We start from the raw sequence: 18,571 nt of genomic DNA on the forward strand, positions 1-18,571 counted from the left end.
AAGGATCGCAATCGATGTTGCCGGGCCATTCCCTGAAACCAAGAAAGGAATAAGTTCATCTTGGTAGTTATTGACTATTTTACTAAATGGCCTGAAGCATATGCGATACCTAATCAAGAAGCCACCACAGTAGCGGAAACCCTTGTAGAGAACTGGATAAGTTGGTACGGAGCTCCAATTGAGTTACATTCAGACCAGGGCCGAAACTTTGAATCCAGAGTTTTTCAGGTAATGTGCCGGACACTCTGCATCAAAAAGACGCTACAAATATTTATTTATTGTATTACTTTTGGTTGAAGACTGTCTGATTTAGTTTTATCCAGCAGCTATTCTCGAATGCAAAAACTTGTAATTGCCCATTTACGTTAAAATAATCAAAAACGCTTAATTCAAATAGACCATGTTGAAGTTCCAGCCCAATCGCATTAGTGATATCAATAGCTGGACTGTTATTAAGTGGAGAGAGATCGTGACCAAGAAAGTTTTGGACAGTGAAAAATCACCGGCCTCGGCTCTGGAAGAAAATGGTGCTATACGAAAAATGGCTGGATCTTCTACCACCAAAGCGAAAGTCTCATTAATCGGCGATATGTGTGGACGGGACATTATGCCAGTTAAGGCAATGTAAGACCTGATTTCTTCTTTTAGACCCACCCTAGCGAGATAAATCGGATAAATCTTCCTGATAATAAATCTACATAGATTCATAGCTTGAAATAGCTGCGTAGACATGTGTGACAAGAGGGACAATAAGGGTGGCTACCTTTATTTTTTTATTAGAGTTAGCCCCCTTTATTACTTGATTTAAGTCCCTGTCAATTGTTTACGATTGCCACTCTCTCTTGAGCCTTTCAACTGACCAGTGTATTTTGAATTAAATCTATATACTGTTTAACTCATACTTGTGTTGTACTATTGTTGTGTTACTCAAGAGAAGTGTGCCACTGTTGTGGGAAGAGTATTTCGATAATGAGCTAAGTAGATTTTATCAATTTGTTAGTACTAAATTGATTTATGTAAATGGTATAGGTCTACTTAGTCTCTTATCCTCTTCTGTATGTTTTTTTTTGAAAGACATATTTTGTTTAGATACGAGACAGTAGTGTGTCTCATGAATGACGTCATTTCATTGTTAATGCATGTATGGTATTATTGTAAACCATCTTTTTGGTTTTTCGGCATAAGACATTATTGTGCCTCTATGATGGTGGTCCTTTCATTATATTGACCGGAAACTGGCTTGCTACTTTGCTTAGTTTCATTATGTCATTTTCTTTTGGTGAGCCTTTATTGCCATTTATATTTTTCATGATCTTTTCCTTTTGTTTGTAAATAAACTCCTTTTTTTTTTGTTGCAACTGAAATCTCAGAATTATTATTTGTTTGTCTCGGTAGTATTATACATCTAGAGGCTATAGTTATTAGCCTAGATAATATAATTGGGACCACAAACTACCACTGGACTAACTTGCTAGTACAGTACAGGTCACTGGTCTTATGACCTATCCTATTTTTAGGTCACAACATGAACATAGAAATTTCAAAATGTTAAAGATTTTATGTGTTTTTTTTTATAAATTCAAGGGTTTTAGAATTTAAAAAAGCTATACTTAAGCTAGATGATGAAGCAACGCTTGAAACTGAGCCATAAGTCTAAGAACAACAGAAAATAGTTTTTAAATTTTAAAAAATTTGAACAAAAAACTAGAATAGACAATTTTAAATTCTAAATACTAAAAAAAATATAGGAGGCCCTTTAGATATCTTGCGATCTATCGAGTAGATGATATAAAAGTTTCTTAGACCCACGGTTAACAAGGTTGTCATTTGGCCAGCACAACGACCAAGGACAAGCTGCCTTTACTTTCCCCAACTAGTGTCAAGAGTAGTGTGGACTCAGGGGCGACCTAAAAAATTCGGAAATTAAAAATCCCAGTATTTACCAAGATTCGAACCCGAGACCCTTGGTTCGGAAGCCACTCGATTAACAACTCAGCCAACAGCCCCTTTTGTCTTGACTAGTATCTTTAAATAACAGGAACGTACATCTTTAAATAATAATTTAAGTATATTGTTCAAAATTATGTCCTTATTTCTGTCACTATAAAATATTAGCAAGAAATAACACAAATCTGACTAAAGAAACATCAATAAATGGAATTTTGCCTGTAAACAAACAATTTATAAAGGCTTATGGCAAAGTGCCAGTACCACAAACTCGGCATTAATATTTTCAGAATTGCAATAGCGGATATTTAATAAAACTTTGACATAAACACACTAACTTAATGAGTGTGTCTTCTTTTTTTTTTTTGCAGGCTAAGACGAAAATAGGCAATGGTGTATCCGGGGTACAGTTTAAGGAAGGATTGGATATTTCCATGCAGGGCGAAAAAAGCAGATCTAGCTTTTTAGAGTATCATGTGTCCATAAATAATGGGAGTGTTAATAAACTATGTTTTATTGATTGTAGATCACTTTAGATAAGAGGTGGGCAACCTTTTCCAAGAGCCTCATTAAAACAAATTGTGGAATGGGGGGGCGCATATATATATATATATATATATAACGATAGTTATATAAGCGCAGCATGGTGTGAAAGACAAATGGTGCGAATTTGGGTATTGAATGGAATTGGTAGTTAAAAAAAGGAAACATAAAAAATCAACCTGAAGAGAGTAGAAGATATTATGTTTACGTTATTGGTAATAATATTAAAGTGTTTTTAAATTACAACCCGAGAGTATTTGTTTTATTTGACTTACTTGACTTAATCTTGTGCACTCCTAGGGAAGCATAGGGCCGCAATCACACCTCTCCACCGAACTCGGTTTTGAGCAGTTTTCCTCATCTGCTCCCATGTCATTCCAGTACCCTCAGCTTAACTGATGACTGACCTCTTCCAGGTTTGCTTGGGTCTGCCCCATTGCAACATTGGGTCTGCAACATTGGTAGCTGGTTTTCGCAGGGTGTGTCCTATCCAGCTCCATTTTCGTTTTGTGATGTCTTTGGCTATGGGCTTTTGTCTAGTTCTGTCTGTTATATATATATATATATATATTAATATATATTTGTGTATGTGTACTTACACATTAGAAAAATACGCTAGCTAACTGTGTATAATGTTTTCTAATTAATATTTATACTCTATTATACATTTACATTTTTTTTTTTTTTTTTTACATTTTTATACTCCCAGTAGAGGAATAACAACAAGCAATATCTGAAGCTAGTTTTACCTTTTTTTAAAAAATTTATTATTGTCTTTTTACATCACATTTTACCACATTTTTACTTCGTGTGAAGTATTTAACGTTTTACACTCGTGCATAATGTTCCGGAACTGAGAAACTAGTTAACTCTTGTGACTGCTTCAAATTACAGCCACTAAACATCGATCTGTTCTTACACTTTTATAAAGTTCAAACAAGAAAATGCTTGTTCACGATGTATATGAACCCAAATAATGTGAAAGTTTAGCAGCAACGTTGTTTTAGTTTGTTTGTTTTTTAACTGTGGAAATATAGCTTATGGCACCCGTAAAGCTCCATCGGAAGAATAGACTCACCCTAACTTCTCTTACAGGCCATAATTTGCTTGAGTTATGTCTTCTGGAGTTGAATCAACTTCTGCACTTGATGGTGAGATGAAGGTATTGAAAAATGGTTCTAAATTCTTGACGTCTTAAAATTTGCTTTCAAATTCCAAAATCTAGGAGTCCAAATAAGTTTTCTAAATAAATTTTTTACATTTCAATTATTTCACTAGAAATAGTTTCAACTTTCAGCTTGCTTGGAGAAATAGGAAAAGCTTCGTTTGAAAAAAATTAACACGCACATATATTTTATGTGCAAACAAAACATTGCGATATTACCGATGTGAAACAATAAGTCTGTCTTCCACTCTTCATTAGAAATATTAGTAACAAAGTCACAGTCAAAGTCCTTCAAGTAACATATCTTCCTTTAGATCCTATACTATTCCCAATACCTTGCCCATGCTAAATACTACTAATACTACGCTAAATACAACGGATACTACTATGTACCAAACATCGGAATGTTTTGTTTCCAAATCTTTAAATACTTTCCTGAACTGCATGTGCTTAAGATCTCTAGCTCTAATAAGTTTGATCACAGAGATAATTGGGTCAATACTTTGTTTGATATTCAATGCAGTTTAGAGTCTATGATTGAGATATTGTTCTTTAATTTAATTTATTTTTCTCAGTCGAAGAACGGAATCCATCAGTTGTTACACTACCGTTTTGTTCCACGCCTACTCAACACTTTCAACACAGTTCTTCATAGTATTGAATAAATACTGACATGAGTTTGTGTCTTTGACTGAATGTTTGGAAATAAATAGATATTTATAATTATTTATTTATAATTTCTTTTGATTGTATATTCTGTGAGCACACCTGAGTTCTGTAGGTGACCGCGGGCCGCATAAAACACTCCGGCGGGCCGCATGTGGCCCACATCTGTCCTAGGCTAAAGATGAGTGATGTCAAGTTATGTCTTTGTATTTCTTAGTCCACGGACAAGGGTAGAATCAGTGATGAGTGATGAGCCTTAGAAATATAATATTGACATGTATTTATATTTAATACATTGAATGTTGCATGTATTTTTGATGTTTAGCTGGCTTTATTCACTTATGTACCATATTAATGTAAAGAAAAAATCACATGTTTGTCTAACGATGACCAAGCTAAAAAATATTTTTTCGATATCTATTTATGGCATTCAATATTTCTTTTTCCCTTACTGTTGATGATTTTTAATTTACGAATGTAAGATAGACAAGGTTACAAAAGACAGTTTCTGTGGAAACACAAACTCAAAATCGGCCCCCGAAGTAAAATGTTTTACATAATTCAGATAATCCTTCAGAGTTGAAGATAGTTTACTTCCTAGTCCAAACCTCCCGCGGACGACGGGGGATGGGAGCAGGCAGGGTTTGAACCTTCGATCGTCGATAAATCAAAACGACAGTCCAGCGCGCAAACCGCACGACCAGTGGTCCACCCAGACCCAGGTAGGCTTCAATATTTTCAGAAAGAACATCCGAATGAAATTATATCAAAGACAAATGAGAGATAAGAATGGAGAAAGAAGGTTAACAGATCTTGTGTAGTGCCCCAACCGTCCCGCAGATCAAAGGATACGTGAAAGTGAATGTAAAGTTAGATGTGAACCTGGCCTAACTAGTTTGTGGTCTATAGGGCAGATGATGTAAAGTTCATCTGTTTTTGTGGCCTACGGTTAACGTGGGTGTCATGTAGCCAGCACAACGACCAACCGCCTTTGCTTTTCCCCAACTAATGTCAGGTACCCATTAGAGCTGGGTAGACTCAGAAGTTGAAAATCCTAGTCTTCACCAGGATTCGAACCCGGGACCCTCGGTTCGAACTAAATAAGTTAATTGTTTTTGTTTTTAAAAGGCTCATATTCAAATCCTCAAAAAAAAATTTAAAAAATTCCGCTATATAGATAAAATGTCCACGAAAATGATGTTTATAAGATTACTATTCGTCTTAGACTAGGTCTAACATATAATGCATACTAATTAGCTTTTTCTTATAAAAAACTATTTGCATAATTTATTTTAAAAAATTAGAATTTTCGCTTTCAGAAAAAAAAAAGTAGCCGTTGCATCAGTACTTTGAATGGTCTAAAATATTGTGAATTCGGATTTTCAATATCTCTTCTAGTTTACGAGATCTAAACGGGACGGACGGACAGACGGACAGACGGACAGACATTTCACACAAAACTAATAGCGTCTTTTCCCCTTTCGGGGGCCGCTAAAAAACGAAATCTTAAAATAAAGAATAAAAATACTTTTAACGAAAACAATACACATTGTTATCTTGCGTGGCACACCAGCGGATCCAAAGGGGGGCGGGTAGGGGCGATTCCCCCCCCCCAACTTGGTTTGAAAATCGGTAGAATATATTTAAAGAACATTATTAAACCATCGTTCTGTTGGTGTCTTCTTCTGAAAAAAAAACAGGCCTACTACAAATGGTATCGCAAAACATACAGATAATATTACGGCAAATACGCATACTAAAGGTATACTTCGCTAATTTTTCCTCGATTGTCACTCACACTTCAGTATCATCCCTCGCCTCCCGTTATATTAATTTTACTAAACTTTTTCTGCCTTATTAATACGATGAAGAACGAGTTTTAGATGTCAGGTGAATGAGCTGTAGATGTCAGGTGAATGAGCTTTAGATGTCAGGTGAATGAGCTTTAGATGTCAGGTGAATGAGCTTTAGATGTCAGGTGAATCAGCTGTAGATGTCAGGTGAATGAGCTTTAGATGTCAGGTGAATGAGCTGTTGATGTCAGGTGAATGAGCTTTAGGTGTCAGGTGAATGAGCTTTAGATGTCAGGTGAATGAGCTGTTGATGTCAGGTGAATGCGTTTGTGCAGTGAAGAAAGCACGAAAGCGCTTGGCGCCGGGCAACGCCCCAAACCCCGCTTCAAAGAGCTTACAACGCTCCCCCAGACTCCCTAGCTGTCAAGAGAAGGGACAACAACGTGCCTTTTTTGTTATGTTTTTTTTTTTGCTCATGGTTGAGAAACGCTGCTGTAATTGTAATATGGACCATTTTTTGTTATTCTATATTTGTTGTGTGTGTGTGTTTTTTTATACCTAGGATTAGGGTTTACTGTGTGTTAGGGTTAGGGTTTGGAAAAAATCGCCTTCACCTACATATAAGTTCTGGTTCCACTAGTGGTGACAATGCTGCACATTTGCCAAATTATTGTCATTTGTTCTTGGTGAACAGCATCCGATACAATGTTCAATGTGATTTAAAAATATTTCGAATTTTTAACCACAATTCAAACACTTTCCTCATATAAAAACAATACAATAGAAACATTCACATAAATAGAGCAAACACAACATAAAGAGTTCATTGAGCGACTACTCAAAGATATCTTGATACTTTTCATGTTTCCTGATCAACGAGTGGCGTTGATAAAGTCTGACCGAGTAAGGAACGAACGAGTTTTTGTACCGCTCGGTTCTAGTCTTGATTGAAGAAGTCGCCCACTTCCTGACGACTTGACGTGGTTATGATGCTGTTGTCTTCCAAGATTCCTCAATTTTTGTTAGACATTTTGGTTTGTCTAAAATATTTTTATTAGTCTTGTGCCAGGCCACCAGTGCCTGGAATTCTGTCTTAGTAGTTGTTTACAGTTGTTGGCCATTAAACATTGGTCATTGTTCCAAGTGGATTGTTTTGAGCGTTTCTTCATTGTTGGTTTAATATTGAATGCCTTGATCTTCCAACTGTTTTATTTCAACAGTATATTATTTTATGTCCGTCATGTTAGCCTCCTAGAAGTTATTTATATTTTGAATTACTTGTTTGAATGAATTGATTTTAAAAGCATTAATCTCAAGTAAGAGATATTCAGCGCTGTGTTACTTCCAAGTAGTACATTTAAATAGAATCAACATATATCATGTCATTGTGGAGATAATACAAATCTCTTCAAAAAAATCGATAAAATTGTAAACCAAGCTTGGAGATAAAGAGACTATGGAAAATTATCTAAAATATCAATATACGCTGTAGATATATTCGCCAGGGGGATAGTAACATCTGATATTATAGACAAAGTCAATGCCCTAAACATTCTTTATTACATTCTCCGTAACTGTCTAATGGCAGTACTACTGATGACCTGTCACATCACCAGAAAATTCCTCAGTGAACACTGTTAATGAAATACAAAGTTTTATTTCCCTCTAACAAACCTTGACCCTGGCAGTTTGCGACAATAACAAGAAAACATTTAAAAAATTTAAACAAGGTTTGTAAGAGAGTTTGTGTGGATAAACAAACTCGAAATCGGTCCCCAGGCAGGTAAAAAATAAGCTTTCAATATTTTCAGAAGAACATAAGAATGAAATTCTTTCAACAAAAATGAGAGAGAAAAATAGAGATAGAAGGTTGACAGATCCTGTGTGATGCCCCAACAGTCAAGCAGACCAAGGGATATGTAAATTTAAAGGTGAAGTTAGATGTAAACCTGTCCTAACTGATTTCATATAATGACTATCTTATTGATCTAATTGTTTTGTATAGAGTCATTCTCTTATTCAAAGCCTCATTAAAAAAAAAATTTCGTAAATAAAAAAATTAGAAATCCATAGTTTGTTGTCTTACATACCAATGTGTTCTATTGAAGTTCACTAGATATTATGAAAAACTACTTCTTAATTGTTGTTGTAAATAATGTTCAACTTATATGCATATTACAAAAGATTTTTCCACCTAAAAAAAAAAGTAAAAGAAAAAATCTAAAACCATAAATAAATGTGTTTTAAGTATGGTAACCCATCTTACCATTTAGTCTCCTGTGTTTGTCACTATTAATAGTGTAACAACACTTGTGCCAGATGTAACAACATGCACGATGTTACGATGTGTTGTTATGCCGGGGATTTTACTTGAATTCAATAGTTAATAAAAATGACGATCTAGAATCACAATTGACGATTCTTTGATAAAACTAAACTCTGGAACTTTATTAAATACAACGTAAGTACAGTTTATGTACAAATTACAAATCAATGAGCATGAAACATATTACAAAGGCTTTAGATCAGAGCTCTTAGAAACGTGACTAGCTACAAGAACATTATTTTATCGACTGACTTTTCCTTCTTACTACCGCCAATTCTCTGGCGCTAACTCTTTTCAAAAATGTCTTTGTTTAAATTCAAATCAACCAATAGATTTCAAACATACTAATTACGTCCCTTGGGTAAATCCTGACTTGGATGTCAAGTGTCTAAATTTGAGGATTAAATCCCGAGACTCATGTTGAGGGCTTATATTACTTTCAAAAGTGAAATGTACAAACAATTCTATAATGTAATCTGTGACATATTACCCCCCTCTCCATTTAGCATTTGTATGGTAATAGAAATGCGTATAATACACAAAAAATTGTTATGATACTACAACTCATTTGGTTAGTACTAATGTGGAAATGTGTACATGGAAAATATATTGCATATGAACAATTGACATAGAAAAAATAATTGTGATAGTACATGACAATCTTCTGAATAATAATACTCAATGTGATATAAATCTCAACATGTGTGAAGCAATGAAAAATTCCAATTGTCTGTCATGTATCTGTACTATTATAATAGGATATATGCAATAATATTCGACCTGAAATAAAATACCTGAAATAAAATGCACATGATTTAAAAATTACAATGTCTGATGCATGTCATATGCAAAGATGCTGAAACATAATTAAAAAGTATCTTGAATGAGTGACCTTCCTCAGTGAGTTGCTTGGTGCTAAAATAAATGTAACATCTGATATAGAATACCTGTTGAAAAAAATATGTGGAAGAAAAATATATATACAATTATGTTAAGAATTAAATACATCTGGAAAGTGTGTCAGCGAAGACATTCTCACGTCCAGGAATTGTCTTGACCTCAAATTGGTAGTCTGTAAGTTGTAGACTCCAACGAGTTAAACGACTGTTCGCTAACTTCTTTGAGTTTAGAAATGCTAGTGGTGCATGATCAGTTAGGAGTGTGAAATGGGCACCTAGTAGATATCTGGAGAACTTGGCAATGGCCCATACAATGGCTAGACATTCCCGTTCGATGGTTGAGTATCTGGTTTCAGCTGGTGACAACTTCCTGCTGATGAAAAATACTGGGTGCAACGTCTCTTGGCATTTCTGTGAAGTGTCTTGGTAACTCTGCATTAGGCATGCTCCTATGGCTGAAGATGAAGCATCTGTGGCGAGGTAAAATTGCTTCTCTGGATTTGGAAGTTTGAGAATAGTGTCTCTTGAAAATTCAGTTTTAATGTTCTCAACCGTGGTATGTAACTCTGTAGACCATGGAATCTTCGTTGGTTGTCCTTTCTTAGTGAGTTCGGTCAATGGAGCTATGAGTGCTGTGTAACCTGGTATGAAATGTCTGTAGAAATTACACAGACCCAAAATACTTCTCACTTGCTTTTTACTGGTGGGGACTTTGATGTCTAGTATGCGTTGAATAATGTTCTCTTGTGGTCTCAGCGAATTGTAGCTGACTTTATAACCCAGGAAGGATATTTCTGACATGGCTAGTTCTACCTTACTAGGCTTTATGGTAAAACCATGTTCTTTCAGTATGCTGAAAACTTCTTGTAGTCCTTTGATATGTTCGTTCCATGTCTTATGGAATATGCAAATGTCATCTATATATGACACTGTGTCAGAGCGGTTGCCTAGTATGCTGTGAATGGCTCTATTAAAGGTACTGCTGGCGTTGACTAGACCAAATGGCATGAAGTTGAAATGGAATAGTCCATAAGCTGTGGTGAATGCCGTAAACTGTTTGCATTCTTGTCTGACTGGTATTTGATAATAACCTCTGGACAGGTCTATTTTGGTGAAGAACTTTGCCTCTGAAAATTTAGTCATAAGATCTTCAGGATTTGGCATAGGATATGAGTCGAGTTGGGTTATTTTGTTCAACTGTCTGAAGTCGACACACATTCTTGGAATTGTCGTTTGCTTTCGTTGGACAAGAACTATTGGTGCAGCATATGGAGAGTTGGAATGTTCAATGATTCCTTGCTCTAATAGTTGATTAATTTCTTGTTTAAGAAAGTCTCTGTAGTGTACTGGTAATGGATAAGGTCTTGCTTTAGTAGGCTTGGAATCAGTAAGTATTATATTGTGTTCCGCAATTGACGTTTTGCCTGGAACATCTGTGAATATTTCTGAATTTTCTTTGAGAATGGTAGTCAGTTCTTTCTGCTTTTGCGGTGTCATTGAATTGAGTTTGATGTCTTGCCAAAATTCAGTTTGTTTGGTAGTTGTTTGTGGCATATTGATGTCGTCAAATTCAGACGTGTCATTTTCATCTTCTTCTGGTATGACTGCAAGACATGATATGGCTCTTTCATTTTGTTCTGGGCTTGTGGAACCTTCAGTTATTGTGTTATATTTTTGTAACATGTTGACGTGATAGATTTTCTTTTTGTTGTGTATGTCTATCTCATAATCAACATCTGTTATCTTTCTGAGTATGGGGAATGGACCTTGCCATTTGATGAATAGTCTGTTGCTTTTGTCTGGTAGTAACAGACATACTTGATCTCCTGGTTCAAATTGTTTCAGTGTTCTGTTTCCATTGACTCTCATTCTGGTATTGGAGTTTGCTATGGCTGTGGCTTCATTTGCTTTTTCACATGCAGATATGACTATGTTTCTGGTATCTTGCACATGTTGAAACGCTGTCTTGGTTTCTGATGAGATTGAGTTTTGGCGAATAATAGCTTCTTTGAGGATTGCCATTGGTCCTCGTGGGTTGGCGCCATAAACCATCTCGAAAGGTGAGAATCCTGTGGTTTCTTGAGGACTTTCTCTGTATGCAAACAGAGCTGCTGGTAGCAATAAGTCCCAATTCTGTGGATTGTCGTGTGCTATTTTTGAAATGCACCTCTTCAAAGTACCGTTGAATCGTTCGCAAAGCCCGTTGCTTTGGGGATGATAGGGCGTTGTGAATTTCATCTTGATGTGGTACATGTTCATGAAGTCTTTGGTAATGTCAGCTGTGAACTGTGTGCCTCTGTCAGAGAGGATAACTTCTGGGAAACCAATTCTGGAAAATATCTCTGACAAAGCTCTGGTTATGTCAAGCGCTGTAATGTTGACTAGAGGTACTGCTTCTGTCCATCTTGTACATGTGTCAATCAATGTCAGGACATATCGATGGTTTCTTGCTGAAGCTACTGGCATAGGACCAATCAAATCAACTGAGACTTTTTGGAATGGCTTGTCTGTCAATTCCATATCTTGAATTGGTGCCTGTGGTTTGTTGTTCTTAGGTCCTTTGACTTGGCAAATATGACATGACTTCACGTATTTCTTGACGTCTTTAATGATACTTGGCCAATAAAATTCTTTGAGGATTCTGGCTTTAGTTTTGACTACACCCATATGGCTGGCGTGTGGAATGTTATGTCCTGTTGCCAGTATTTCTTTCCTGTATTTCTGTGGCACTATTATTTGCTGAATGGTATTGTCTTTATGCATGGCATTCTTCACCAGGAGGCCATCTTGAAAATATGGTTTATTTGGTAGATTCAGCTGTTTGTTTGCTTGAGCCTTCTGATAAAGTATTCGCAATGTTGGATCTCGTTTCTGTTCTTCTTTGAAGTCATCATGTGTGAAATATGGCTTGTCTTGATGGACTTCAGTTTGACTAGTTAGAGTTCTTGTATCATTGTTAGAGGCTCTGGGCATGTCGTCTTGTTCTTCAAAGTTCAACAATGGACATTCGGGAATTGGAGGTGGACTTATGACCGGTAGGGATGGGCTTGATGTAACTGGGGGTGTCCATGTTGAATGTTCTTGATTGTTGCTGGCTACTGGACTAGTAACTGGTTCTGTTGCATTCTGCATGGCTTGAGTAATTGAGGTAGCCATGAGATTATTTTGGCTAACTTGTTCAGGTGCCAAATGTTCTTGTTGTCTGGACATGGATCTTGTCATTACTGCCAAACATTTTTGACCTTGCTCTATGGCATTTGTCCATTCAGTAAGTTCTCGAGGAGTGCATTCTTTAACTCCCTCTATGTTTCCAATGATTAGGTCCACTGGTAGATTGGGTGTTACTAATGCTTTTGTTTGACCACTGAAGAATGGTGTAGTAACATAAATGATGGCTTCAGGTAATTTGCTGACAGTTCCGTTGAATGCGGTGGCTTGGACGTGGTTGCCTGTGAAACGGTTTGCGTGTACGAAGCGTTCATGTACTAATGTGGACGTGCTTCCGGTGTCACGAAGAACTTCCACCTTCTTGTCTCCTACAAAGCCTGGATAAAATTTGAGACCATTGGACTTTGCAATGACTGTCATAGTTGAGTGCTCATTGTAATAGCTTCTGTTATATGGGCTTCTGTTTGGCATATATTGTGGTCTGGAGTCCTGTGAATGACTTCTGTAGCGAGGTTTGTTATCTGGTTTATTATTTCCAGGTGTTTTGTTGAGATTGTATTGCTCTCTATTGCTGTATCTTTGAGTTGGTGATGTGGGTCTATCAAAATTTTGATTTTTGGAGACTGCCTGTTTTTTCCAACATTCATGAGTTTGGTGACCTTTTTTATGGCAATATGAACATTCTGTGGTTCTGCTGCGGCATTGAGACGTGAAATGCCCTAGTTTATGACATTTGTTGCATTTGACTTTGTCATCTGACTTATATCTTGCATTTTTGTCTTGAGCAAAGCAGACAAAATTTTCTTCAACAGATGGTTTGACTGACTTGCTTGGATAGGCTGCTCTATATTGTCTGATGATCTTGGTTAATGTCTGTATATCAGTAGGATTTCTCTCTATAATGTAGGATTGAATATCTTCTGAGTGAGCATGGGTGATGTTGTCGATAATAATATGTTGACGAAGAGCTTGGTAACTTTCTTCTATTTTTGCCATGGATACCCATCTATCAAACCACATTGACATATTTGCTACAAAAATTTGAGGATCATCATTTTGCTGTGGCCTTTCATTATAGAATTTCTTTCTATAGTTGGCTGAAGTTGCTCCGTATTGCCGCAGTAGAGCTTCCTTGATATCAGAGTAAGTGCTGCGTTCATTGATGGACAGTTGTGAGCAAATGTTGACAGCTTTGCCAGTCAAGAGGGTAAGGAGTGAGCTCGACCAATGTGCTTCAGGTAGACCGGATGTTGTAGCTATTTCTTCAAATCTTATGAGATACGAGTCCATATTGTCAATGTTTTCGTTGAAAGCCGATATTTTGTTCATTAATCTGTATTTGTCAAACATACTTGAGTGACCTTGAATTGGAATGCTTTCTTTATTTTCTTTATTTTGCCTTTCGAATTCCATTTTTTCTTTTTCATGTTGCCTTTGTTTTTCGGCGTCTTGCCTTTGTTTTTCGGCATCTTGCAATTTTTTTTCTTCTAATTGCATGCGTTTTTCAGCGTCTTGCAATTTTTTTTCTTCTAATTGCATGCGTTTTTCAGATTCTTGCCTTTGTTTTTCAGCTTCTTGCTCTTGATATTCTTTCTCTTCTTGTTTCTCTGCCCACTGGTCTGGCTTTGGCATTTGCTTTTCTTTGGCTAATTCTATCAATTCGAAGAGTCGTTGTGTTCTGGAACTGGAGGCCATATTTAATTTTTTTGTTAGTTTCTTGTATTGGAGCAAAATGTTCGATATCTGGATTTTGGCTTTATCTCAGATATAATAATAATATAATGACAAGGTTCTTGAAGCCTCAATTTGCTAATAAATTCTTGACAGTAGACTTGTAGTTACTGGAGTCGTATGATTGAATATATAGATCTATTGAGCCGATGTACTTTTTACTGGTTTAACAGTTGGTTAAATCTGGTCTTCTGTTTACTTTGTGCTGCACAAATGATTATTTACTGGTCTCCTTTATAACGCCAGTTATTTGATTTACTGGTCTTCTTTATAACGCCAGTTATTTGATTTACTGGTCTTTTTTATAATGCCAGTTATTTGATTTACTGGTCTTTTTTATAATGCCAGTTATTTGATTTACTGGTCTTTTATATTGCCAGTTATTTGCTTTACTGGTCTTTTATATTGCCAGTTATTATGTATATTGGTCTTATTCCTTTTGCCAATTACATATAATAATAGATTTCGTGAGTTAAACGTAACTCTAACGAAAATCTTTATAAAAGAATTATCGATAACCAACTGACCTGTTAAACACAGAAATTCTGTCCTCCGTTAAATAAGAATGAAGTTCCTTTGAAGAGTTTTAGAAATTGGTCCTAGATCTTGAATAAATTTCGTTAAAAGTTGTCCATGAACTTTTATTTGTCGGAGAGTGCCAATGTAACAACACTTGTGCCAGATGTAACAACATGCACGATGTTACGATGTGTTGTTATGCCGGGGATTTTACTTGAATTCAATAGTTAATAAAAATGACGATCTAGAATCACAATTGACGATTCTTTGATAAAACTAAACTCTGGAACTTTATTAAATACAACGTAAGTACAGTTTATGTACAAATTACAAATCAATGAGCATGAAACATATTACAAAGGCTTTAGATCAGAGCTCTTAGAAACGTGACTAGCTACAAGAACATTATTTTATCGACTGACTTTTCCTTCTTACTACCGCCAATTCTCTGGCGCTAACTCTTTTCAAAAATGTCTTTGTTTAAATTCAAATCAACCAATAGATTTCAAACATACTAATTACGTCCCTTGGGTAAATCCTGACTTGGATGTCAAGTGTCTAAATTTGAGGATTAAATCCCGAGACTCATGTTGAGGGCTTATATTACTTTCAAAAGTGAAATGTACAAACAATTCTATAATGTAATCTGTGACAAATAGAATAGTTGTAAATAGGTGTATTTTTTTCTGAAAACACTGCTTGCGTAGTTGATTTTAAAAATTAAATTTTTTCACTTTCAGAAAAAGAAAATGAGTCGTTGCATCAGAACTTTGAAAGACTAAAATATCATGTCGGATTTTCAATATATTTTCTAGTTTACAAGATCTACACGGGAATGACGGACAAACATTCCACACGAAACTTATAGCGTCTTTCCCACTTCGGGGACAGCTAGATATATAGAAACTAAAACAGATGCAAAATAGAGCCTTAAAATTTATTATCAATAAATATTTACATTTCATTAGAGTAACGCCATTTGTAAAATTTTTAGACACTTCAGGACATAAGAATAAAGAGTGAAATTGTATAGAACACAAAAACATAACTTACAAATACAAAATCTAATAACATACTCAGAAAGACACAAAGGTCAGAAAGACACATTTCTTATTCTATATGCTTGGACAAATTCGTACAGGTGCTCCTTACTACCTAGTGCCATTAGAGCATAAAACTGTTGGCCGGAATCTACCAGGAAATCCAACGAATTAGAAAAGTTTTACACCACTGATTAACATGCATGACTATCTTGACATGAAATGCTTGGGACTTATTTATTTTCTCTTTTGAAGAAACATCTGTAGTTTATGATACCAGGAACTGAAAGGCTTACTTTGGAAATAGTGATAACGGAATGATTACTTGTGAAAAAATCAACTTAGCAATTTAAGTCCTGAACCAGTGTTATCTAATTTTGGTCTTCGGCTACATCCTACACTTGACTTAGTACGATCCAGCCACTTAAATCTTCTGACCACAGAGCATAATGAAGCCGACAAAACTTATTGCCAAGGGATTGGACTATTTCTATTTATTTTTGTATATTATTTTTTGTGCAGTGATGTGGTCCGTGACAAGCGTTAGAAAACTGTGTATTAATTCAAGGCTATAAATACCTAAGCATTACTGTTCACAATCTGTATATATAATTATCTTCTTCCCTCAAGAATTTCGTCGAGTAGTAAGAAGTAAAGGAAAGATCACTCTCTTATTTCTGCTGATAGTCACCCCACGAGAACACAAGAGTAGTGTTCACACTACGGATGGCTGCCTGCACATTCGTTTAAATTTAACAAAACATGCCCGCCCCCATCACCCTTTGTCCTGCGGAAGGTTTGGACTAGGAAGTAAACTATCTTCAACTCTAAAGGAACATTTTACAAACAAACATTTTACAAACACTAAATAGGCAGGGCGGACTAACCAATGTGAACAAAAAGTCATGGAAAGAGATTAATCTACTATGTATATATATGTAAATAGCAGTGCCGGACTAAACCATTGTGGGGCCCTATGCGAAATGGATTTCGCGGGGCCAAGTTTGGGTAGGGAAGCGAATAATAAGTGAAATTTAAGAGTTTGTATTAAAAAATAAATTCGTCTATGCATTTTATTTATTCTTTACTACGTACAGAATTACTTTACGAGACTTGCGTGTAGCAAAGTCATACAGTATATCTTAATAATTATGTTTCCTACATAGATCCCGCTCAAGAGCGAGAATTACCAAATGTTTCAATCTATCTTTGAGAATTGTTGACCTCAAGTAACTCTTCATTAGTTTGAGGCTCAAGAAGCTTTTTTCATCAGATTACACAATTACGGCTGATGCATAATTCCGCGGGTGGCATTGGCGTTTTCCATATTGAATGACACCCCAAAGTTATTAATTTTGTCTATATATTTCAGTACATTTTTAGGACTTTTTCGTATATTTTGTAATTTCTGCAGATTTCCAGAAGCTCCTGGTAAATCGACAGGAGGGCGCGGGAAATCTGTTTTAAGTTATAATATGGTTTAATTTAATAATCTATACACATAGAATTACCGCGGCTCCTGTGAACGTGCGGGTCCTATTAAAGTGCGGGTCCAATGCGGTCGCATAGGTTGCAGTGGCCAAAGGCCGGCCCTGCAAAATAGCGGTGTATGCTACGTTGCCGGTCGATGTTATCTCTTTTGTTGGAGAATTCCATACAAGGAGGCTCAACCTTATATTACATGCTTTTGGTTAATCTTGTGCACAGAATTCAAAAGAAGTGATAAGTGAACTATTTTAAAAACATATACTAACTAGCATTACCCACCGGCTAAGCCCGTTGCTTTTTTCCCAGGCTTTATATATATTTGTTTTTTTGTTTTTTTCAATGAAACCATCCCATTTTCCCTATTACTATAACAATAATAATAACAAGAAAAACATAAAAAAAAAATGAAAAAAAAAAAAAAAAAAAAAAGCATAGATTTTTTCTAATTGTATCAGTTACTTTGGATCAGTCGTGTCATTATATGTATCATTGACCTGTGCGCAAGAAATATTTTTACCAATTGTTTTTGTTCAGCTTTTAGCTTTCTCAATGCGCTATGATCCTATCACTTCTCTGGAACAGTTGTGAAAGGGGAGGGAATAAGGGAGTATCTTGTGAATGTTTACATGATCGTTTTTTAAATGCATAAAAAAATATTCACTTAGGGTTCTAGATTTCTCAAGGGGACTAATTTAACTTATAGCACCACATCAGTCAAGTACGAATTATTTCCTTTGTTCGAGATACCAAACAAAATAATTACTTACCAATAGTTAATTTTTTTTTAAATTTATTTTTGTGTTGTCAGATTAAATAAATAATTGTGTAAAATTTTCAGCATACATAAAAAAACATGAATCAACTAAAACAAAAAACAATTATTCAATTAATTATTGGTAATTAATTATTTTGATTGATATCAAATAAGGGAAAACATTTGAACATTATTGACAGTTTTAAGGGCGAAGCTCTTCCCCTTTAGATAAGCCTCTTTTTTATCAAAATAAGGATTTTATTTTTATATTTTCCTTTTTTTTTCTCACTTATAACAATGCAATGATATAAAGTTACACGCTCCCACATAAATTCCTTTGGCGAGCTAAGTCTAGTATTTACTAAGCTGAATTGGACCTGTTCCTGTAATTTCTATATAAATTTTCTTCCCTCCACCCCTTTTTCGTCCATTCACACTTTTAAATATAATAGGTACGTTCCACTTAAAAACGCTGTCCCTGATAAGCACATATTTTTGGCCAGTAAATTACCAATTACCAATATGACTTATG

The 18,571-nt window shown here is 35.6% G+C and overlaps 1 protein-coding gene across 1 annotated transcript in view; it reads left to right on the plus strand.

Annotated features, from left to right (window-relative positions):
* The window catches only part of LOC106067079 (uncharacterized), a 242,612-nt gene that overhangs the window by 154,638 nt on the left and 69,403 nt on the right, over positions 1–18,571 (plus strand). The window lies entirely within an intron of this gene.

Source organism: Biomphalaria glabrata, chromosome 9, assembly GCF_947242115.1.
Source record: "Biomphalaria glabrata chromosome 9, xgBioGlab47.1, whole genome shotgun sequence".
NCBI lineage: Eukaryota > Metazoa > Mollusca > Gastropoda > Planorbidae > Biomphalaria > Biomphalaria glabrata.